Here is a 23,860-nt window from a genome sequence, read left to right on the forward strand (position 1 = left end):
AAGTTTGAAATACATAGAACTGGGGAGGGGGAAAATCTTTTTCCTTAAGGGCAAAATAGTGGAAAACTCTATAAAATAGTGTGATTCCACGCTTAGCACATGGGTCTTCAGGGTCTGGATTTAACTTCTGCATAATTTCTGTATGCACAGGGTCTGATTCTCCTCTGTCTTTCCCTGGTGTAAATCAGAGTGACTCCACTGAACTCAGTGCAGTTACACAGGAGTAGGACCAGCATGAGAGGGGAATGAGTGAAGCATAAGTTGTTTAGAGTGTCATCCCTCCTCCCCACCAGCTGCTCTTTGCATCACAGCTGTTCCTTGCTTTGCTTCTCAGTCCTTATTCCCTCCTGAACTGCCAGGCAAGACATGCTGAGGCTTGGATGTCTGGTTAAAGGCATGGCACTCCAATATGCGAGGGAAATGGTGTTGGGAGATGAGATTTCCCTCCCTCATTGCAGAGTGGCCAACCCTTTGCAAGAATGGGAAAGGAAAACTTACAGCATTCTATCTATGTCCATCACCGTAGTATCTGAGCAGCTTCCGCATAAGGTCACTAGCAATAGCAAAGTACCTAGTGGCAAGAGGAGCCCAGATCTCACATACACCCTGGGTAATGCAGCCTGAGGAACACTGCTTGCTAATTATTGACTTGCACTGAGCAGGGTCCCCTACCCTTGACTTGAGCTTGAATACCACCAGGGAAGCTTCAACAACCCTATGTCTCTGCTATTCCCCCTGTGCCCCTCCCCAACTACGGGAAAACAACCTTCTCATTTTTGGCTAGTGATATGAATCATGCTACTCTGATTCCTTACCGGAAAAATTCTATTACCAGCCCACGATGGCTCTCGGTAATGAGCATTTTTAATACATCGCCAAGCTGCGTGTATGTTGTAATGAACCTCCTGGAAAATGTGTTTTTCTAATTATCCCTTTATTAGAATGTAATATTGATTCATGTAACATAATCATATTATAATACACTCCTCTCACAAGAGGGAGCGGGACAGCGCTGTTACTGGGGTTGGTTCCTCAGAAGAGGCTTTGCTGAATGGCGTCGAGGCTGGCACGAATGGCTCCGATTCAACATCTTTTTTGGGATACTCATGACCTCGGCCTTTGTAATGAACACGTTGCCGTGGAACATTTCATTTTACTGTTCACGGTATTAAAGCCACAGAAATAATGGCAGCCTTTTTAGTGTTCAGAGAACAGTAGTGCTTAGCTGAGATCAGGGTCCCACTGTGCTCGGTGGTGTACAAACACAGGGCCAGGGACATTCCCTGCCCTGGAGAGCTTACACAACCTGTACAGACACAGAAAGAAAGGATTATTATCCCCAGCTTGCAGGTGGGGGAAACAAGGCCCAGTGAGGCTGAGCAACACACAGCATGTCTATGGCTGAGCTGGGTTTTATACCCAGATCTCCGGTGTCCCAGTCCAATCTCTTAACCACAGGACCATCCTTTCCTCCGTAACTGGCGTTACAGCAGCAATGAGAGATTCTCTTACGGGAATCCGGGTGCAGGGGTTGTGCAGACATGAAACAAGACTGTCCCTGCTCCACCAGGGTTTAACATGTCCTGGTTTTGCCTACCCTTTGCCGGCAAACAAATAATGTTATAATGTCCTAGAGCAGAAGGCTAAACCCCCCTGCAATAGCGGTCAGCTGGATCATTACTGCAAAGCACCATGTAACAGCTGTATCAGAGCCAAGTGGTGTAGTTAGCAAGTGCAGCATTAAGAAAGCTACCTTCACTCAAACAGCCATGGCCTGGGTAGCTTCGGAGCTGCAGTGCTTGGGAGGAGGGGGGAGAGTCCAGTTTGCTTTGAATTTAGATGGAGAGAGAGGAAGCCATGTGCTTTGTGCTTTGGGTAAACAGGACATTCACAGCTCACATTAGCTCTGTAAAAAACTGACAGCGTTGTTTTTGGTGTATGCGGGAAGCCAATCAATGTAGGACTGGCGCACAGAGTAGCTTTCTCTGGGAGACCTCCAATTACAGTGTCATTATTAATAGATGTTATTATTCAGCCTCTTCCCATTATCCTGCTCAATTACAGAGACTCCCGCTCAGCTTTTATGTCCTTTGCATTTGTTTACTGCCATTTGCTGAGTATTTTCAGGTGTGAAAAATACATGAAGCCCCAGAAGGGTAGATATTTTGTCTCCTAATTGAAGCCACGTGTAACTTCATTATTTTTCAGAACAAAATTGCAGGCAGGTCTGGAGAACATTGATTATAAGAGAGATGTTACAAGAGCCAATTAAAAGGCTTGGGAGATGATTTTTATTAATGGCCCATGGTCCTAGAAACTCTAGCCCGTGCATAGGGGCTCAGGCAGGGATTCCCATGATAGTTTTTTAAACACTAAGAATATAAGGAGGCTCTCCTCTTAAATAAAGGAGAAAGAATTGGCACCTCACCCTTTCCCCCCCAAAGCCACCAGGGTCTGATCCACCTCCCCCGATGTCAATACCAGAACACCTATTGATTATTATTTGTATTACTATAGCCAAAATCAGGGCCACCATTGTGCAAGGTGCTGTACAGACACAGAGCAAGGGGCAGTCCCTCCCCTAAGGAGCTTGCAATTTAAATAGACAAGACAGCCACAGGAAGGATTATTTCCTCCCTTTACAAATGGGGAACTGCAGCACAGAGAGATTAAAGAATGTGCCCAAGGTCACACAGGGCATCTGTGGCAGAGCTGAGACTTGGCATCAGGTCTCCTGAGTCCCTAAACTACCAGACCACCCCTTCCTCTCTCACTTCAGTGAGTGCAGAGTCAGGCCCTCTAGTTTGCAGCTTTTCAGAAGAAGCATGAAACCCAAGGGAGAATATACAGCACAGACCAACTGACTCCCACCCTCCTTCCTTCTGATACTGCAGAGTATCTGGAAATGTCCTCTGGAGGGAAGCCGGGTATAAACTAACCATCTGGAAAATGTGGCACCTTCCTTAACAAAATTCTCTGTGACCTACTGGTTTCCCCACTTAATGTACAGCCCATTGTGTACTAACGGTGAGCAGGGACACATGGCCAGTCAATGTGCAGCTCAAAAACATGCTATTTGTTACCAAGTTCATTTTTATAACCAAAATCAATCTCCCCATTGCTGAAGCACCAGGATCCCCGTAAAGCCAATTCGCAGCAACTGTATGAGAAATAAGTTATGTCAATAGGATAAATATGGCATAAAATTACATTGAACGACAGAGACTAATGACACATTACATACATATTAAGAGAGTGTTTATATTTATATCTATCATTCGCTCTAAAGGTGCAAGGTTTAGGGCCATCACCAAACCAGACGAATGGGGCTTCAGCGTCTACTGTCAGATTTGCATGGTTAATGACCACTGGTGACATGGATACTTTGGCTGTCTTGCATGCAGCATGAGTGAAACAACTCACTTCCGTCAGATCTAAAGCCACAAATTTCTACTCAGGGGCTGAAGGGAGGCCGGCTAACAATCCTCAGGAGAAGGGGGACTTGTATGTGTGTCACTTACTCAGGCCATGCTTTGCAAGACAAGACATTTGCAAAGAGAAACCCTTGAGCATGTCTTGCACATTACTGCTGAAAGCAGAAGTACATGTGCCCTCATATGTCCCCTCCCCCCCAGTCCCGCCAACAGGTAGGTTACATCTCCTTCAGCAGAGGGCCATGGCGTATATGTGAACTAATACATAGACATACCCCATACACATGCACATAATAGTAGATGTGCTGTATCACCTCCAGCAGACAACAGTGGCGTATATCTGCGGTGCACCAGAGTCATCACAACATGGGTTGTTATCCAGCTCCAGCTGGGAAGAGCAGAGGTGTATCTGCAGCACAGAGAGCTTAGCCCTATAGTCTTTAGAACAGTGAGTGGGAAACTGAAGGCTTTACCCCTTACGGTGTCACAAGAACCATGATGCCTGACCAATTCTGGGCAATGCTCAATGATTCCCAGTTCAACCCCGTCAGCTATGCTGAACCTTCTCAGTGCACTCAGAACGTCAGAGCTGGGTCTTGTGTGTTCAAGGGCCTAACCTGGCCTTCTGTGCCCCCCTTCCCCCGTTCCCCAGGGAATGGAGCAGTTGAATATTTTGACAAAGAGAAAGGAATCTTCATCAAAGGAATTGTAAGGAGAGTGATCACTTTAGATAAGCTATTACCAGCAGGAGAGTGGGGTGGGGGGAGAGAAAACCTTTTGTATTGGTAAACACCCATTTTTTCATGCTTTGTGTGTATAAAAAGATCTTCTATACTTTCCACAGTATGCATCCGATGAAGTGAGCTGTAGCTCACGAAAGCTTATGCTCAAATAAATTGGTTAGTCTCTAAGGTGCCACAAGTACTCCTTTTCTTTTTGCGAATACAGACTAACATGGCTGTTACTCTGAAACCTGTCATCAAAGGAATGTTAACAGACAGTTCAGGCAGGGATTTGCAAAGGAGCCTATGTAAACTAGGTATCCAGATCCTACCGAATTCAATGGGAGATCTAGCTTTCAGACTCAAACAAAAATATCTCGATTTCCAGAAAGACTGGCTCATTTTAATGAATAAAAAGAGGGTTTTCTTACACAAGATCAGTTTTTAAGGAAGAACACATCATTTTCAATATGACTTGTCCTTCTTTATAAGGCAAAAAGCTTTTCCCCTGAGGTCATTCTTTGTGCAGATTAAAGCTTCCAGGGGCTGCTGAGTGGACCTGTCAATTGGTCCTGTCAATAGACATTTCCCACTTCAAGTTTGGCTGGTTCCTGCTGCTATCTCGTTAGCCATCACCATGGCACTCTCACACGGGCAAATATTTAATTGTCCTCAGTTCCTTCAGTTGGTAGCAGGCCTGGAATTGTGCTAGCTTGCCAAAGACATATTGTTGGTGTAACTGAACACTTATCTTTAGCCTTCTTAGGTATCCAGCCTTATTATAATAATTGAAAGAGCTTCCTATTTACCCAGGAAGGTCAAGTTAAAATATTGAAGGGCTTTGTTAATTATAGCGTTCTTGTAACACTGCCACATTTAACCCTTGAAAGCATAAATTAGTAGGATTAAGAGGAGTTTCTTGGGAAGGCACCATGGTTTAGTGGTTAGCACATGGGGCTGAGCTTTTGGAGACGTGGGTTTTATTTCTGGCTCTGCCACTGATTGGGTGTATGACCTTTTTCATATTTTCATCCCTCTGGACCTGTGTTTTCCCTCCAATCCATCACCTGACTTGTCTATTTAGATTGCAAACTCTTTAAGGCAGGGAATGTCTTATGTTATATGTTCGCATTGGGCCTAGCACAATGGGACCTTATTTTAGCTTCTAGATGCTACTGTAATGCAAACATTGACGATAGGCCCAGCTCTGCCTGTTGTGTGACCGTGGGCAAGTCTTTCAACCTCTCTGCTTCACTTTCTCTCAATTTGGGGATAACAATAACTATCTTGCTACCTCACGGGGGATTAATTAGCTAATGTTTGTAAAGTGCATTGAACAAATAAGGACTAACTCCACTTGCTCGGGTTTTTATGCTAGCTCATCATATTGGCTTCTTTCATCATCATAATTAGCTCTCCTTGTATGGCTATTATTATCTTTTCTGGATGTACTTGCAGGGCATGCCAATCCAAGATCTTATACACGGGATGGGCCCTAATCTTTCACTTAATTCATTCCACACATCTATTTTGCAAATGATTTGATCTTATTTGATCTCAGGAGATCAGATTAGACTGAATTACACCTTCCAAAATGGGTTAAGGAGAAGATGGGGGAAAAAAGTCTGACAATTCTCTATTTCTTGCATGAAAGTAAATGAACAATGTTCTAACCTCTCCCTGGCTCCAGTGTCTGATAGCACTTGCTCTGCTGGATTTCCAGTGTTGAATCAGTTTCCACTTTGCTCTTAGCCACATGATGTAATACATGGAACGTTGAGAGCAAAACAAAACAGGAGAACCGCTCCCCCCGGGGAGAGCAATGCATTTTCTTCAGCTAGAGTTACACCCATTCTAATTTCCACTTGGCAAAAACAAAGCCTACTTGGCTTCTAAATAGAACTTTCCACTTAGAGCTGCCTTACATAGATCTCCATTCAATGTCTCAAAGCAGGCAGTTCCTTGGCATTCCTCTGCACTCGCTTCTTTACAACACATTAATTTGGCACCAGAACGCTTCATGCAAACAAGGTTCAGCACAGGTGTGTAGTGAGGCTCAGACAAAGAACACAAGAGCTATTTCTGTGTTGTCAGCATTGGTTCCTCAGGGTTTCATATTTATCTGCCCTCCCTGAGCCTGGAAATGTTCACACAAGCACCCAGGTGGAAGAGGGCTCCAAGACCTGCCTGAGAACAGGTGTTCGGACATTTTGTCATTTCCTGTGGTCTGTGAGGTTGGACACTGTGGCTACAGAATTGAGCTTTGAGAATGGAGTGTACTCCTCCGTCTTCCAGGAGGGCCCTTAGAAAGGAAGTTTGCCCTGCCTAAAAGGCAAAATTAGTGTGATTACATAAAACCGAGAGATCAAAGGAAAAGAGCCATGGGGACAGATATTCAGATTCTCCTTGCCAATGTTGATGTCCCAGCCACAATCTGATGAAACTCTTTGAAGCTCCGTTTGTGCTTCATTACCCATCAGTGAAACATTGTCATATCTGCACATGTGCTAAGGTGTTCAGACAAAGGTGATTTGATTCCAGCGGGACTTTTGCCCCACTCCATCTTTCAAGGTTCAAATAAACTCTCTTTGAATAGCAATCTTCTGCCTTTGAGTTTGCTCTAAGATGACTTAGCATTATAAGTTTTCCTTAGTATCTGCTGATAGGGAAAAGTTAAACCCTGACTGAATTTATGTGCCTTGGTTGGAGACAGCAGTAGCTTATGTATTACTAGTCATAGTGGCCACTCCAGGCATGATTCTCAGCTGGCATACATCAGCACAGCTCCGCTATGCTATGCTGACTTAAAACAGCTGAGGAGATGGGGGACCTTGAACTGAATGGAGTGACGGCAAGGATTTGGCCCCGGTCCTCAGTACAGCCTCTCAGATCTAGAGCTGAGTAAATATTCATTCAGATTCTTAAATGAACTCTCTTCAGCTGCACTTAGAATCATAGAATCACTTCTGTCCGTTTTGCTTTGATTTCAGGGAATATTTGATTGATTGAGTTTTACCGGCGTGGATGTTGCATGAATGAGTGGATGAAAAGAGCCGCTGGTCACGTTGGGAATGCGAGTGTAGTGTGCTCATCCAGCCAGAGAACAAGAATCCCACTTGGCTTACGTGACCAACTGCAAATAGCCAACACAGGCAGCAAGAGAAAGAAAAAAAAGAAAGAAAGAAAAAGTTAGTTCATTTATTCTTGGTAGTAAGTTGATGTTTCAGCCAATTGGAACGCCTCTTAGGGCTGTGATTTCCTGGAGAGATTCATACCCTACCTGAACTAATGGAATGTGCAGAGACAGGATCAATGCTTTAGAAACAGCCCTTCCAGTTTGCTCATGGGCTGTTCAAGGATAGGGGAGATTTCTTCCCCTTTCCCAATTTTGACTTGGTGAGAGCAGCATTGCCCCATGGTATTTGAACACTCGTCAGGAGAGCACGGACTCCTGTGAGTGCCATGAGTGAGAAGGGTTAGGATTCCTGTCCGTTTCTCACAGGAGAGGGTTTCCATTTTGTGCAGGCCGGTAGTTGGCAAGTTCACGTGGCGAGAGGCAACACGCATCTTACCAGAAACAAGCTCTAGACTGTATTTCAAAATAAGTGTTATAATTATATTTGGCATTTCTGAGCCTCCTGCTGGTGGCAGCTGGCCATCTCGCTGACAAAGTGCTGTTATTTGCGACACTGGCTGTGTGGGAGATCAGAGGAAGAGATTTACAACCAGATGCACCCATTTATACAACATTAAACCAACTGTTAGCAACTCCCCCTGTTCTCATTTCCTTGCCCTTCCAACACAATGAGGATCGTTTCACGACGCTAATTTTGACTGAGAATGGGTAAACTGCCAGTTGCCATGTGATCTGGTGAGATGAAACAATGGGAGAATGTATCTTAGGACCTTTTGTTTTTCTAAGGTCTGTACGTCTCCAGCACTTTCTTAAAGAGGAACAGTGCCTGTGGTTAAGAAATTCCTTCGCTAGCCTGTCTCTGAAGGGGCTAATCAAGAAGCTCAGGGTGCCCATAGCAAGGTGGAACTCTGAGGGAATGGGGGGGCCTCAGGAGGGTTGAGGTCCTGGCTTTGGCATCTAAGGTGGATAGGCTACAGAGCACCACATCCCAGGGAAGGGGGGCAGGCATGAGGTCTGCAGTTAGAGACCCAGATCCAGGAACAGTGACCCGGCTCTACCCAGACTTGATTGGCTTAGGAGCATGTGGGATCCAGCTGTCGGGTCCACTCGCAACAGAGTGGTCTCCTTCCAGAGGGCCTGGACCAGGATGTGACACCTTCTGTGTTTTGTCATATTGCTGCAATGACATAGATCCAAGTCTTGCCCAAGGGCAAATGGAATGGACTGACCAAGGACAAAAGAAATCAAACTGCTCTAATAGGCAGGGTCCTGGGGACAGGGTTATCCTCCCACTGCAATGATGGGATGGAAAATTCGGGCAGTGACAGCACCCCAAAGATGAGAACAAAGATGAGAACCTCACGGAATGAGCATGGCTGCCCTGATGCTTTCACCTGTATGAAGTCCCTGGCCGAATATTATTTGTAGAATTTGGTATTTGATGAATGATACGATATTTTTCCAATAAATAATTCTACAAAACCATTTTGACTACTCACCCGGATTACAGAGCTGGTAGAATGATTCATGACGATATTTGCTGAATAATTTATAAGAGGGATCACACGGCATTCGATGAATAATTTTTTCCATCACTCATTCCACTGCAGTGGTGAGCAAATGTGTGAAATTAAATGCCTAGATTCTATGGTGAGTGGGCACAGACAACAGGAAGGACAAACTATTTGTGGAACAGCCTCTCCAAGTGAAGGGGTGGTAGTCCCTGTTGTCTGAGAGATCTAAGAAATACATCGGACAAATCCCTGAAGAGCAGACTGCAAGGAACAACCCTGCATTGGCCCCATCCAGGAGTGGACCTATGGGGCCTCCCTCTTTCTTCTGGCTTTGCTTCAGTGTTAAAAGTGCCTGTCTGTATCCTCTTTATGGAATTCTCCTGCTGGGGGAGAGTTTCTAGAAGAGGAGGACAGCGTAGGCAAAGGAAAGCTTAATATGGGCAGCGTCTTCTCATTCTCCAGTCCCTCTGGGTCAGTTAATTGGCCATTAGAATTCTTTTGGACAATGCACTGTGCAATTTCCAGATGTTCCTGGTGCAGTCAGTCTGGGGTAGGAGGATAAAAAGGGACAGGGACAGGAGGGGAGGGATGCCCAAGTATTGCACATGCCATACCTCCTGCTGGGGCTCCACTGGCCACTGCCCCAACTCCCTGGCGTGCAGCAGAACACGCCCACAGCAACAGGGGTAGGACAACACAGCTTCCATTTGCACTGGCAGGAGGAATGCAGCGAGCGCAGAGTGGCCCAATCCCAGAAAGCTGAACCGCAGCGGTCTTCTCACCTGGCTGTGCTGCAAAGACAATAGCCGAAGCTGTGCAGCTGAGACACAGCCCCGGCTCAGGCAGCTCCTGTGCCAGTGGGACTGCTCTCAGGTGGAGGCAATGGGATGGGTCTGACTCACCGGCTTGTTTACATCTAAAATTAGAAGTGAAGTGATGAGCTGTTATGCTCACAGTTTACGGACAATTACATTTAAATACAGTTCTCTGCTGCATTCCTCTGGCTGCTTGGAAAAGCTCTGTTACGCAAGCTAGAGCATCCTCCACTCCTGTCTAAGGGAAGGCAGCAGCCTTGGGGATTAATGACCCTATTCAGCGCAGAAAGCAAAATTGGATGGAGAGAGGAAAAAACAGTGGGGTTTTTTTTTATTAGGCTCTAAATAATTAGCGTGAATCCTGCTCCATGGCTTAACGTTGTTCTGCAGTTGAAATGTTCAGGCCCTGAAGCAAATGAGATCCATGACATGTCACCCTCAGTTCCCTAGCAACAAGCTAAAGCATGGAAATGCGCTTGGCCTTATCACAACAGGATGTTAAGGCAATTAATATTCATAACCAATGTCTTAATGTGCAGGAAATAAAACCGCTTTAGTCTAACCCAAGTTATTTGGCTCAGAACAGGGAGATCTAGGTGAAATTTAATGGCCTGTGATATACAAGAGCTCAGACAGATGATCTATTGGTCTCTTCTAGCTTCAGAAGATGGGACAGAGTTTTCTAGGGTGCGGGCTGGTTTGAAGGGGTTGAGCTGGTGCACATGACAGGGAGGCATGCACATCGGTGTGTGTGTGCGCACCCTTCTGAGAAAGTGTGTGATTGTGTGTGTGCACATGAGACCATGGATGCTGTGTTTGCGCATGTCAGAGCGTGAGTGACTGTGTGCAAGTCTGCATGTGTATTAGGGGACATGTGCGCATGACAATGCATTTGTGAGTGTGAGCAGATGAAGGCATGCATGCGAATGGGAAAGTATGTGTGTGAGGTGCGTCAGCGTGTGTGAGCATGTCAGAGAGGGTGCGTGGGAGCAGCTGTGAGGTGTGTGAGCAAGTGCAGTGTAGTATTTTAATGTGTGCATCTGCAGAGCCCAGAATACCCTTACTGGTCTCTATTTCACACAGGAAGAACAGTAGCATTTAGTGGCACTGTTCATTGTTCCCACCCCACGCTGTTTATGGAGAGTGCTCCATCAATCAAGGCTTCACTCTTGTCCCAGAGATGCTGGCAACAGTAATATCAGGCTTTGTCCATTCTAGGTGAGGTCTAGTTGATTTTTATGGCAGCATGATAAGTTTTATTTCAAATAACTGATGGGCACCAGGGGTGCTTACCGACAAAGACATCCCTACAAAGACTTGCTGGCAAGCAAGAGGAGTCAGAGCATTTCATTTTAATAATGATACATAGCCCCACAAGTTCCTGGGCCTACCTCTGTGAACTAGCAGAGAGTACAAAAAGTTCTCCTCCATAGGAAAGAGAACGACTCTTGATAATATAGATCCAAAAGAGCCAAACATCTTGGAGATGCAACAGGCTAGCCCCAGGGGAATACTCCAGCTGACCTAACTCCCAGATCCCAGGCTGTTCCTTGCTAAAGCTGGCAGAATCAATAGCATATGTCCCTGTAACTCAGCACATCTGCTTCCCTTGCCTCTCAGCCTTTCACCTCTTTTCTGGACCAGTAACCGGAAGAAAAAAATATAATCTGGAAGGTTCCTGAATGGATAGGAGCAGGGCCTGGATCCTCAGCTGATGCAGATGGGGGGAGCTCTGCTGATATCAATAGAATTCTACTGATTCTGGACTTCCTCAGCTGTGTGAGACACGGACAGCGGGTTTACCTGGAAAACACCATACGCTGAATGGAACACGAGGCTAGGGAAAGCACTGAGAACGGGAAATATCCTGTATGAGGCAATGAGTAATCCTCCCACTAAACTAACAGGTCTTATCTGAAACATCTACAGGCCAGATCCTCTGCTGTTGCGACTGGCATCAAAAGGTGCTATGCTGATTTACACCAGCTGAAGATCTGGACCTATGATTTTGGGTGCAGTACAGAATGATACATTCCAACAGGCTCGGTGACTTTTCCTCTTTAAAGTAGGCTGGGAATGAGATTTCATGAGCTTGTTTAAAAATTACCATCCTCCTAAAAGCCCAGAGGTTAGTGGGGACCTGGCCCAATAATTGAGTTGCTCTATGTCAGCACGGCAGGAGATAGTGGTGGTGGAGAAGCAGAGCACCCTGGATGCTGTGGGGAATGAAACCAGCCCCAGCAGCTAATCCCCACTCTGGGAAATAAAACCACACTGGAGGAAGGGGGGGAAACAACAACCCTGAAAATAAATAGAATAAAACTGCCTCTTTGAGCTGGAGTTCCCCCTTGAGCGATGCACTAACGTGACAGCTCCCAAGTGACAGGAGTCACTGCAGAGAAATCAGGCGGCCAGCAAAGTCCAGCCACGTGGGCTGACAGAGGCGAGAAGGTCAGAGGAGATCAGCTCACAGCACCAGAGTGGAGCAGGCATGGCAGCCTCAGCCTCTCCCGTCCATGGGGGTCAACAAGCTGTTACGGAGTCTCGCAGGGTTTGGGGACAGCGCTGGAATTCAGCTGCCTGAGTGAGGGGTGATTCCTTGCCCTGCACACATATACTTGCAGTGCAAGAGAGACAGACAGACGGATGGATGGATAAGCTGGTAAAAATGTATTTTATTTTCCACCAAAAAATTCAAAGAAAACAATGACTGTTTGTTTTCACTGAAAAATGTAACAGGAATTTTGGGTGGTTTTTGTTTTGTTTTGTCAAAAAACTGAAACACCCCTCCCCCCAAACCTGCAGGTTTCAACAACCAAATAATAATAATAATAATTAAAAAAAAATCAGTTTTCAACAGCCAGAAAATTTTGGTTATCAACTGTTGGGAGAAAAAAATTGGGGTTTTATATTTTCAATACATCCCTCTTTTATTTTATAAAAATGGAAAATTTCCATTTAATCAAAAAACTCTTTTCCTTGGAAAATAGTTATGATGCAATTTTTTCAACCAGCTCTAACGGACAGAGATTGAGGATGAGAAGGTAACTAAGTAGATGTAGATTAATCAGAAGTACTGGACTCCTTGAACCACAGCGTCCCGGAGCTCAACCATGGCTAATTCTAGATGGGATAAGGTCAAAATTAAGCGAGGAAGTAAAAATTTCCCCTAGGACTATCTATAGTCTGCCCATGCACAGATTGTCCTCATGAGTTTGTGCCTCTAATTTTAGCTGCAATGCGGCCAGTCCAAAAAACGCTGAAAAAGAGCAAGTTCCCTGCCAAATGGCTTTAACTTCACAGTCCAGGAAATGTTTGTCTGTTTGTAGACCGATAACATGTCTCCCAGGCCCAGTCTAGTCTGCTGTAAATCCCTGGAACGCGGCAACAATGCTGCAGCCTGCCGGCCATCAGAAGAGATGCTGTAACACATGCAGTGAGAGCTGGGCTGAAGGATGGGTTGCTGGAAGAGGGGGCTCCTGTAACCGTATGGTAGGCGAGTTATAGGGGAACTTAGCTTCCCGTCTTGTATCAAAACCGCTTCTCTGCATCTTGCCCTGATGTCTCCACTTGCCCCAGTTCAGAAAAATATCTGCCCTTGCCAATGCATCTTACATCCCCACTGCCACTAATGTGGTGCTGGGGGAATTAATACATTGGTGGTGGGTTAAGAATAAGCAAGTGTCTTGATTTGAGAAATATTGTTTAAGTTAAAAGTTGACCTGAAAAGAACCCAGCATTAAAACTAGTCAGCTAACGCTCCCTGGACTCAGTCAAAAGGAGTTAGCCTGTTAGATTCCATTCTCTATTGGCAATAACTCTTATCCAATTGGCAAACCTAGCTTGTTAGACTTCATCTTAAAATCTAACTGGCAGCCTGGAGAATTCATAAACTGACTCCCTTCCATGCTTACAGCCAGAACCTGCCCACTTTGCAGTGAAGAGGCAGGCGACATTGCCTGGTGGCTGATAGCCTTCTCACAATTCTCCCTGTGTGCTCAGAAGGACAGGTAAGTTCTCCCACAATTTACTGGGAAAGATTCACAAAGCAGGTCATCTTACTGCACGTGACCCTGGGGGACCCTCAGTGCCAACTGGCAGATGGCACACCATACCATAACTCATATCAAGTCTGAAACTGCCCCCACACACTGTTGTCATAATGTGTATCTAAAAAGTGCCATGTAAACTATTGTGCAGTAACACACTGGTCATAATATTATTGCGTGATATAAGTACAGGCAATGTATAAAGCATTATAGATGCATGCTGGAAATATGGTCTTAAAAGGTGTTTTGCAAGCAGACAAAGCAATATTATTACCTGTTTTCCTGTGCCCCCAATGTAAATTGAACTAGGTAACACCTCAGAGGAGAATGAAAAGTACATCTACATAGCAGATAAACGAAGCATCACATTGGTATAGTCAAATGGGATTTACATGCAGCTTGCTATAGGACTGAGGTTCACACTCCAAGCACTGGTATACTACATTTTTAAATGATTTGTAAATGAGACGGCTGAGGACAGTCAAAGAAAAGTTACAGTTTGACTATTTTGGGGTTTTTTTTGGTTAGGGAAACAGAACAAAAGAAAGTATAAAAACATGTAGACAGACTAAAATAAAAGTAACGGAGGGCAAAGACACAGCTCCTACCGAGTCAGCCATGCAATTCTAGACAGAGTTACAGAACCTGGAGACAGTAGAGTGGACCAAAAGATTGGAGATGGCTAAAATGGAGATGGACCAAGAGCACCAAAGATGGGAAGCAGATCAGGGGGCCAGAGAAGCTGACCTGAGAGCCAGGGAGAAGGACACAGAAAAGTAACAGCCGGATGAGGCACACCAATGAACCAGAGGGGAAAAGTCCAATGGTCTAGTAGTTCAGAACTCAGAGTAGTCGGATTTGGAAAGACTTGGGACTGGAAGGGCTGTTGATGTCACCCGGCAAGAAGTAACTAGGCTGGTGGCACCTTTATGCTTTTAGGCTGGCTACCAGAGTCAGGGCTCAGAGCCATAGCAGTACCGTATTAAGACATCTGAGGTTACACAGCGGCAGTGACAGAACCCCAAAAGGTCACACTGCAGACCAGGGGATGTGCCTCCAGAAGCCTTAGGGCCACACAGAGGGGAGTGCAGCTCCAGTGAGGATATGGTAACTGCGGTTGAACTTTCCAGTGTGGCAACTGACATGTGGGCTGGGCAAAGCCGGGTGCTGATCACCCAAGTTAACTCAGCAGTGAAGGCAGACCCTTAGTTTGTATGCTCTTTGGGGCAGAGACAGTCCCGTACTAAGTGTATGTACATCACCTAGCACATCGGGATCAGTAGGTGTTGCTATAACAATAATAATGTGAACAAGACACAGTTGTTTTAACCACCTTGTCTTGTAGACCTGCTCTGAGCCAGATTCAACAGTGGTTTAAAATGCCAGTGGCCAGTCACTGATAGCAACAAAGAGATATTTTAGGAAAAAATACAGTGACAAGGCCTTAAAAACTGCTCAGGTAGGTAGGTAGGTGGATGGATGGACAGATTGACTCACTAATGCATTGGAAGCTATTCCTGTCCCTCTGCTTCTGCCCGTTGCCTTCCACTTGTCAGGTCTTTTCTCAAATGGTTAAAGCGCTTGACACAATTAGGTCTTAATTGTTAGCAGCTGTATCCATTAACAGTTTAATGCCTAATTAATTATTACAATTAATGTTGCCTTGCCTACCCTGTCTTAAGGGGTGTTTGCTAGGGAGGGTGATGTTGTTTAAGTTACATGTTAATTAAATTTGCCACCAAATTTTAGTATTTAATTAAATATTCTAAATCTGCTGCTTTTTCCCTCCGTAAGCAATTAAGAAGCCAGGGGTCAATTAAATCTATGTTAACCTCCATCCCATTCCACCAGCATGCCAAGCTCAGACACAGGCACGAGCCCTTTGTTAGCTGTACAGGAAATTCTGACTGCACTTTGAAGGCCCCGTTACCTCATCATGACACAGAAAGAGCATGGCTGTTATCAGTATGGGGCATGATTAATATCGGCTAAGCCTCCCTTCCCCACTCGATACGGAACGAACTTGGAATCCATCTCAAGTGAGTGTGAGGCCTCATCTGCCCTTGGAATAGTCCAGCAGAGCTGACCGCAGAGTGCAGGTAAGGACCAGCCAGGTTTGCACTGATGGAGCTAATTGGAATTGACTCCTGCATGTGCTCGTCTATACCTCAGAGTTAGCTCTGGTGCAGGCTATGTGGGGGTCATTTCTGAGTGTACACAAGACCCGAGAAGGTAACTGAACCTAATGGCTGGAGCTGCGTGAAGTATTTGCAATGAAACTCCGTGCTACAGGGAGCCCATCTCGTGGCAGGTTCATGACCAGCTCTACTCCCAGGCCAGGTGCATGGAAGGGTTTGTGGCCTCAGGCTGGTTTGTGGCTTTGCATCTGAATCCCTCTAGAGAGTCACCATTTGGATGTGGAGCTGGGTTTTTTCACGGAGCACCTCTTCATAAAATAGAATTTGAGGGCACATCCCCTCCCACCCCTGAATCTCCACTGCATATCGGAATGGAACGTTCCTACAAACCCTACTGGGATTCAGTATATTACACTGTCAGGAGCTGGATCCTACAGGAAACAGGCCTGTGACGGAACATTCTTCCAGGTAAATACAAATCTCCACATAAACGAGCTGTTCTGAACAGCCCTCAGGACAAAAGTTCCTGGCTAAACCTCTAAGTTGCTCCTCGCTGGCCCTCACAACACTGTCACTCATCCTCTCCACTCCTGCTGCATTCAAACCCCCACGCCTCCCCTCGTGTGCATGGAGCAGGGACTAACGTAATGTCTCCCCAGAGCACGTGAGACGTCCAATAGGTAGGCCCAACCCCTGTTGCCATTCGTACCCAGGGACATTAGCATTTGGAGTGATAAGAGCGAGCAGAGCTCTGAAATTAAAGAGAAAGAATGGGCCAGTGAACTAACCAAGTACTTGTGAGATCTGTGTTCACTTCCTGTTCCACCACAGACTTCCTGGGTGACCTCGGGTACGTCACTTAGCCTGTCTGTGGCTCAGCCCCCAGCTGTAAAATGGGGATGAGAGCACTTCCCTGCCTCCCAGGAGTTTTGTGGGAATAAATTCATGAAAGATCATGTGCTCAGATGCTGCAGTAGTGGGGGGCAGATAACATATCTAAGATAGATAAAAAACGATTAAGAGGTAAATTGCAATCGCCTTCGCATGGTGAGTAGCAAATTACCATTGAGAATAATCCCTCTGGTGTCAACAGGTGTGTATGGGAAAGGAGCTATGGGGGGAGAGGAATAGATCAGTTGTTTGAGCATTGGCCTGCTAAACCCAGGGTTGTGAGCTCAATCCTTGAGGGGGCCATTTGGGATCTGGGGCAAAAATTGGGGATTGGTCCTGCTTTGAGCAGGGGGTTGGACTAGATGACCTCCTGAGGTCTCTTCCAACCCTGATATTCTATGATTCTATTACTGAACATGAGTAGCGGGGTCAGAAAGTGGTGCTTGCTTTATTTCTGCCTTCGTTGGCCATGTGGCACATTGGAACCATTTTCAGTTCTAGAGCCTCACCAATAGAGCATGAGAACAGCTGCCTCGTTCCTTACACGACATTTAACAAATTAAAACTAACCCCAGCATCCTTCCCAATCCGCAAAGATCTCTCTCAACGCAGGATCTACCCACTGCATAGCTCTGTTCCCAGCAGGTGGATGGAGCCCAGAGTTGTGGGGGAGTGCGGGGAAAGCTTTCAAAGAATTCAAAATATAAAACTGGAAGCAAAGCTTTACTTTGTAGTTTCAGTCCAAGCTGCAGTGATTTGGCGGCAGCTCTGGCTTCTTCTGTGGAGTAGTTAAGAACTGAGGAATATGCTACCTTTTCTTGATCGGCGTTTGGAAGGTTTTCAGGCTCTTGAGTTTTAGAGGAACATCTGCATTTGTATTTTATTGACAACAGATCCGACCCATAGGCGCCACTCTCCCCAAGGGCCCCCGTCTTCCAGCATTCCACTCTCAGTACTAAAACACTCCTGATTTGGGAAAAACAACCAATCCATAGCAGGATTTAGCTCCTGCAGGGTCTTAGGGTCTCTCCATGTTGCTGAAGAGCCAGAAAATATGAACTCCTAACAATTGCAAAGAATCTTGTCATTGCCAAGGCAGCTTGTGCTGTCATAGCCCCAGACACAAGGGGACACATTTTCTAAAGAGCGGTGGCTCAGCCTTGCTTTTATAGGTGCAATTGTTGACCTTCAAAATTTGTACCTGCAATGGAGTTGTGAATGCAACTATGGGTACATACCCCTCTAGCTACTTGGCTGCAGGAATAATGAGAGGTGTCATCTGCTCTGATTCACACCTGCCATTCATTTTGAGGGTACAAAAATGTGGTGGTGAATTGCACCTGCAAAAGGGCAGCCCAGGTTCTCTTGCTGCCAAGAGGTAATTGTCTGCGATGTCCCCCAGCCTCCCTCTCTTTGACGCTGGCATTTCATCTGCCGCTGATCCTCCAGCCGGTGCCTTTCCAGGAAGCTAAGGAAATCTTCCCCTACAAAGTGTTGTGTGCTTTTGAGTCTCAGAAGGACAGATGCTTTGAGCTGGGTGCCCGAGAGGTGCGCCTGCACTTTGGGCTTGGTCTGCAAGGAATGAAAAGAGCTGTGGCAAAGGAAATACCACTTCAGGGCTTAATGCGTTATTAAGGGATGGTGTAAATTCCAGTGTATCACTGAGACACAACACTAAGTAACAGATATAATACAGTGACAGCTTTATGAAGACAAACCGTCCCCGGAGCTATAAACAAAGCCGGTGCGTTGCATGCTGGCACCACACCAAGGAACGGCTGTGCGGCTCGTACGCAGAGCAGTGACATTATACCCGTTAGTCTAGGAAGTGGGAGCACTCTGCTGAGGAATATGCTTGGTCCAGGACAGGTTGATGGCATTGTGTGTGTTGGGGTGTGTGCGGGGGGTGATAAATACCAGCTGCTCCCAGGCTCTGGCATCATGTAACGCATCAGAGACTGACCCCGTTGCCCTGGAGGAAGGTATAGGACGGGGGGTGTGACGGTAAGGACGACTGGACGAGGGGGAGGGAAAGCTACTTGAAGAGGCCATCTGCTCCCTGACTGTAAAAACGCTGTTGTTGTTTCCCGATGAGGATGTTACAAGCTCGTAAACATGGAGCAACATGCCATTAATTTCCCCGGCTAAGCCCACGGCCACAGCCCCCGACCTGCTGAATGCTTCACAGCTGGAGAGAACAAAGCGAGGCTTTGCAGGGGACATTAGAAGCAAGTCTCTTGCAGAGCACCTCCCTACAGCAGAAACACAGCCCCAGCCACAAGTGTGTCTGGGTCCCCACCTTCGGCTCCCACAGGGCAGCTCACTGTGAAGGCCAGTTTGAAACGCCAGCAACACTGTCCCTTGGGGAAGACACAAGACTGGGGCTCAGGAGACCTGGCTTCTATTCCCAGCTTTGCCATGGACCCGCGTGTGACTTGGGGCATGTCACTTCCATTCTCTGTGCCCCTGTTTTCTCTACCGCCCTTTGTCTGCCTTGCCCATTTGGCCAGTGAGCTCTTTGGGACAGGGGCTGTCCCTCAGCAGGTGTACGTACAGCACCTACCACAACTGGGCCTGGCCGTGGGAGGAGCCTCTAGACATTATTGCTACACTGTTGCTACTCATAGTGTGAATGCCCATTGTCTGATAATAAGTTAGTTCCTGGAATTAGACATATGCTGTTGAGGGCCCCCAGAGGGCTCAGCACATGAGGGCTGTGTTTTATGGTCCTCTGCAGCCTCCGGTAATACTCGGGGGATGGAGAGTGAGCTGCCCATAATGCTCATCTGAGTTCCCAAATCCCACCTGCTGCAGCTCTTCCCACCCCCAGTGTCTCTTCACCTTCCCGTCGTCTCTGGCAGTCTGGCTGCTGCTCAGGACAGGGCCTAGCCTCACCGTTGGGTCAGAGCAGCTTGGAACACATGGTCAGAGTCTTAGCAATAAGTAAGGATTATTATAGTTAATAAGTGTTATTTCCTCAAAGTTCTCAGGGTTAAATCCATTGGCACAGGCCTCCGTCTCACAGATGATGAGACTCTTCTCTGCATTATTATTATTTATTTGTATTATCACAATGTCTAGGTGACCCCCGTGTGCTGGGCACTGTACAAAGGAAGAACACAAAGCGGGTGCCTCCCCTAAAGATCTATAATTCTGTCCACCAGTTCTGTGCCCCATCAGGGCATCTGGGTGCAAGGAGAGGTTTGTTTTCACTACTAGTCATAAACTTGCCCTGAACTCGCCCATGATCTCCTTTTGACCCAAGCCCTGGGAATGCGGCCCCTATGTGCCAAGCTGTTCTATGTTGTGCAGCTTTCTATCATTCCCAGTGCCCATCCTTTGCTCCAGATCCAAATTACACCTGCGTCCGGACATGCTGCTCTCCTGCTTTTCACCGCTTCCAGCCACTTACATCTCCAATGCTGAGTCAGCCGATGGAGTTTCTAAAGAAACTTATGCCACTGAAATGAGCCCCAAATTCATGTCAGATTCTGGCCTTCTCTCTTATGCCCTCTGGTCACTGTCAAACAGTCGGTATTGTGTCAAAAACTCAACTTACTAAAGCAAGAGTTTGTTGCTGACTTGCAGCGGGTAGTGGTTTACTTAGGAATCTTTTTCAGTTCCAGTTATAACAGGTTCTTCCTTCTGGGCTTGGCCAGATTGTGGGGAGAGTGTCATGTGATCACTGACTTAGGAGAAATCCACCCTGGCTCCTAATTTGCCCACTCTCCTCCAAGCCCAGGACGTTACCATTTCTATAGTTGAAAACGCCTGACAGAGGCAAGTTTGACAACAACTGCAAATCCTGCATGGCCATGAGAAAGGGTCTCTCACATGTTGGGTTGTACCACGCACATGTCACAGGGTCCTTGCTCTTCCTTTGCTGGCACACTGCAGTTGAATTCAGGAGCTGCCTTTGGTTTCAGGTGCCTTTCTCCTCTAGAAATTCTCACTTCTCTCTCCTGGCTACACACAGAGTCTTAGTGGTCCTGTGATGAGAATCACATTGGACAGAGCACTCAGGTAATTCGGCCTCAAATTCACAGCTTTGCAAACACTTCTGCTTTCCTGGATGGGTTTGACAAAGTGATTTTTTTATGCTAGTTGTTAAACAATCACAGCAAAGCTAGTGACCTGTAGTATTTAAATTCATTTAGACAGGGGTGGGTGATCAGCCCACTTCTAGGACACAGGCTCAGGACACAGGAACCAATTAATGTAGCCCTGCAGTCACTGAGCCTTCTCTCAGATGCTTCCTTATTCGTTGTGTCATGCCATAGCTCAGTCGTACACCTCCAGTGGTGTGTAGCGCATTAAGTGAGAAAACAGCAGCCTAATATAGATGCATTAGCCTGGAGAGCTGAATACAGCAAGTCATGTTCTGATCTAATTGGGAAGTAAGTGCACAGCGCAGAGGGTGTTTAATAAAGGTGACATTAGTAGAGAGTAGCCAGGCTGTTGACCTAAGGAGGCGTGTGTGTGTGTACCCACCAGAACCTTTCCAGATCCTATTGGGACAGACCATGGCACAAAGATCCTTTCAGGCCTATACCAGCTTTGGGGTCCTTGGTTATTAGTGGTATTACGGTACAGCCTAGGGGCACAAAGCAGTTGCGCTAGGTGCTGTACAGATGTATAGAGAAAGAAGGTCTCTGCCGCAAAGAGCTCACATTCTGAATAAACAAGACAAAAGGTGGGAGAAAGGAAGGGTGATTGTGCTTGTGTTAGAGTCAGGGAACACAGAGGGGTTAAGTGACTTGCCCAGGGTCACAAAAGGAAGTTGAAGGCAGCGTTAGGAATCTTCTACAACCCAGTCAAGTGCCATACAGGCAGTGCAGCCTACGGCCACCAGGGCTCTATTTCCACCTCTGCCACTGGCCTGCTGGATGACTTTGGGTCAGTCGTGTCTCCTCTAAGAATCCCCCATAAGAAGGCCAGACTGGATCAGACCAATGGTCCATCTAGCCCAGCTTTCTGTCTTCTGACAGTCGCCCATGCCAGATGCTTCAGAGGGCAATTGTTGAGTCATCCATCCCCTGTAGTCCAGTCCCAGCTTCTGGTAGTCAGAGGCTTAGGGACACATGGAACATGGGGTTGCATCCTTGACCCTCTTGGCTAATAGCCATTAGTGGACCTGTCCTCCATGAACTTATCCAATTCTTTTGTCAGTCGAGTTACACATCTTCTGGCAATGAGTTCCACAGGCCCAAGAGTTATAGCAATCCATTTAATAATGAATGTGAGGATATCTGCAGTCCTGGAACAATTGTACAGCACCGAGAACAACAGGGCTTCATGACTAGGGCTGCTAGGCACTATGGTAATACAAAAACAAAACAACAACTTTCTCCTGGACATGGCAGAGGTGATACATGCAGAGGGCGTGATATATGAAGCTCTGCCAACTCTAAGCTCATAAAACGCATGTATTGCAAGCTCAGGACTGGCTGTGCCCACGGGATGATTCCATCTGGCTGCCAAACACACATGGACAATGCCATTTTGTTGATCAAAACGGAGCCCTCCACACAGTGTGATCTTGCCCGCACCAGCTGTGTGAGGTCACATCAATTGGAAGATGCCACTTTGTAGAACAAAATGGCGTCCTGCACACCGCGTGACATCGCATGCACTCTATATGCAAGATCATGCCTTACATGCAAGTGTAGAATTGCATGCCTCACTAAAAATGTCTCGGCAAAGGAGGGAGATTACTTGGTAGCCTAACATTCCACTCCAATCTAGTGATATCTTGTTCTCTCTACTGCATCACTGGCATCCAAATGTCTAATCTGAGAGATGAAGGGATAGACCATGTCACCTGTAAATGTCTTAGGCTAAGGCCTGTTTCTGTATTACAGCAGCACTGTTGTCAGTTTCGGAAGTAGTTGAAATTTTTTCTTTGAACTGTTTTTATTTTTTGGATGAAAAAAAATCACTTTTTGACCAATGTGAAAATTTGGCCAAAATTTCATTTTTTTTCCAATGCGAAAACAGAAACAATTCGGAGGGGGCATGGAAGATTTAGATTTTTTTAAAACCCAAAAATGGTTTGTGAAAACCAAACATTTTGGGTTGGTTAGGTTTTCATCAAAGTGGGGAAATTAAAAAAAAAAAATCGTGAGAAAACAATTGGCATTTTTCAACCAGATCCAGATAATTAAAAAAAAAATTATTCACCAAAGTGCCTCCATATTGCTATAAAGTGTCTCATTCCATGCTTGCCATGCCCTTCATGGTGACTCTTTGCCCCGCATTTGAGTCTTGGTAAGTTTGCGGCTATGGTAATGAAAAAGACAAAGCGCTTAGTTGTAGAACCTTCGCTCACCTCCTTAGCTGAAATTCACCCTTATACAGCAGGAGCACTGAAGGGGAACTTCATAGTGCTTTCCTTTCACGTCCACCCTGCCAGGTTCATCGCAGACAATTGGTCCAAATATCCCCGTTTAAAAGAATCAATAACAGTCTTTGTGTTGGCCTCCCTCTTGGCCAACACAGGACCTCCAGAGCTAAAAGCGTGGGCTACTGCAGGTTAAGCTAAAAAGCCAAGACTGTCTAGCAAGGCCAGTCACAGACTCAGATCTTCTGTGGATCAGGCACAGAGAAGGACCCTGTACCACTCACTAACCATTGGGTTACATAGTCACACCTGGCAGCATCCATCTCCAGGAAAACTTGGTTTAAAAAAAAAAAAGTTGATTAGAACTTTCCTGCTGCCAGACTTGACTATTTCAGGAGCGGTTGGAGGAGGTGGGCGGAGTTGGGAGTGCCTAACTCCTTCATTGTGCATGTGAGATATAATGCAAATATTCTATTGTCATATTTCCTGACGTTTGTCCTTTGGAACTTTTTATAATTCAACTGCCTGCTGCAGTAATCTGATGGGTGTATTTTATATCTGTCTAAATAACAGTAATAATAATGGCTTAATTTCTTGGATCAAGTCCCCTAGTTATCCAGCAATATCTGACCTCTGGTTCCTGCTGTAGTTGCAAGTGTGTAGCTCTTTGATCATTCCTCTCCTGGACTCTAGCTGATGCAGGAAATTCCTTTCTCCTCAAGTTAAAAAGACGACCCCCACCAAGACACTTCTAAATCCTCCAATTGTTTGTTCCAGGATTCCACAACACAGACATATGTCTGGACACATTCTGGGAGTTA

At 46.1% G+C, this 23,860-nt stretch overlaps 1 long non-coding RNA gene across 1 annotated transcript in view; it reads right to left on the bottom strand.

Annotated features, from left to right (window-relative positions):
- Nucleotides 1-1,009: 1,009 nt before the first annotated feature.
- The window catches only part of LOC122463571, a 34,004-nt gene continuing 11,153 nt past the window's right edge, over nucleotides 1,010-23,860 (bottom strand). Inside the window, exon 3 of the long non-coding RNA XR_006287049.1 lies at nucleotides 1,010-1,306. This is a non-coding gene — a long non-coding RNA (uncharacterized LOC122463571). The remainder of the gene's footprint in view (nucleotides 1,307-23,860) is intronic.

This window comes from Chelonia mydas, chromosome 22 (genome assembly GCF_015237465.2).
Source record: "Chelonia mydas isolate rCheMyd1 chromosome 22, rCheMyd1.pri.v2, whole genome shotgun sequence".
In the NCBI taxonomy this organism is placed as follows: domain Eukaryota; kingdom Metazoa; phylum Chordata; order Testudines; family Cheloniidae; genus Chelonia; species Chelonia mydas.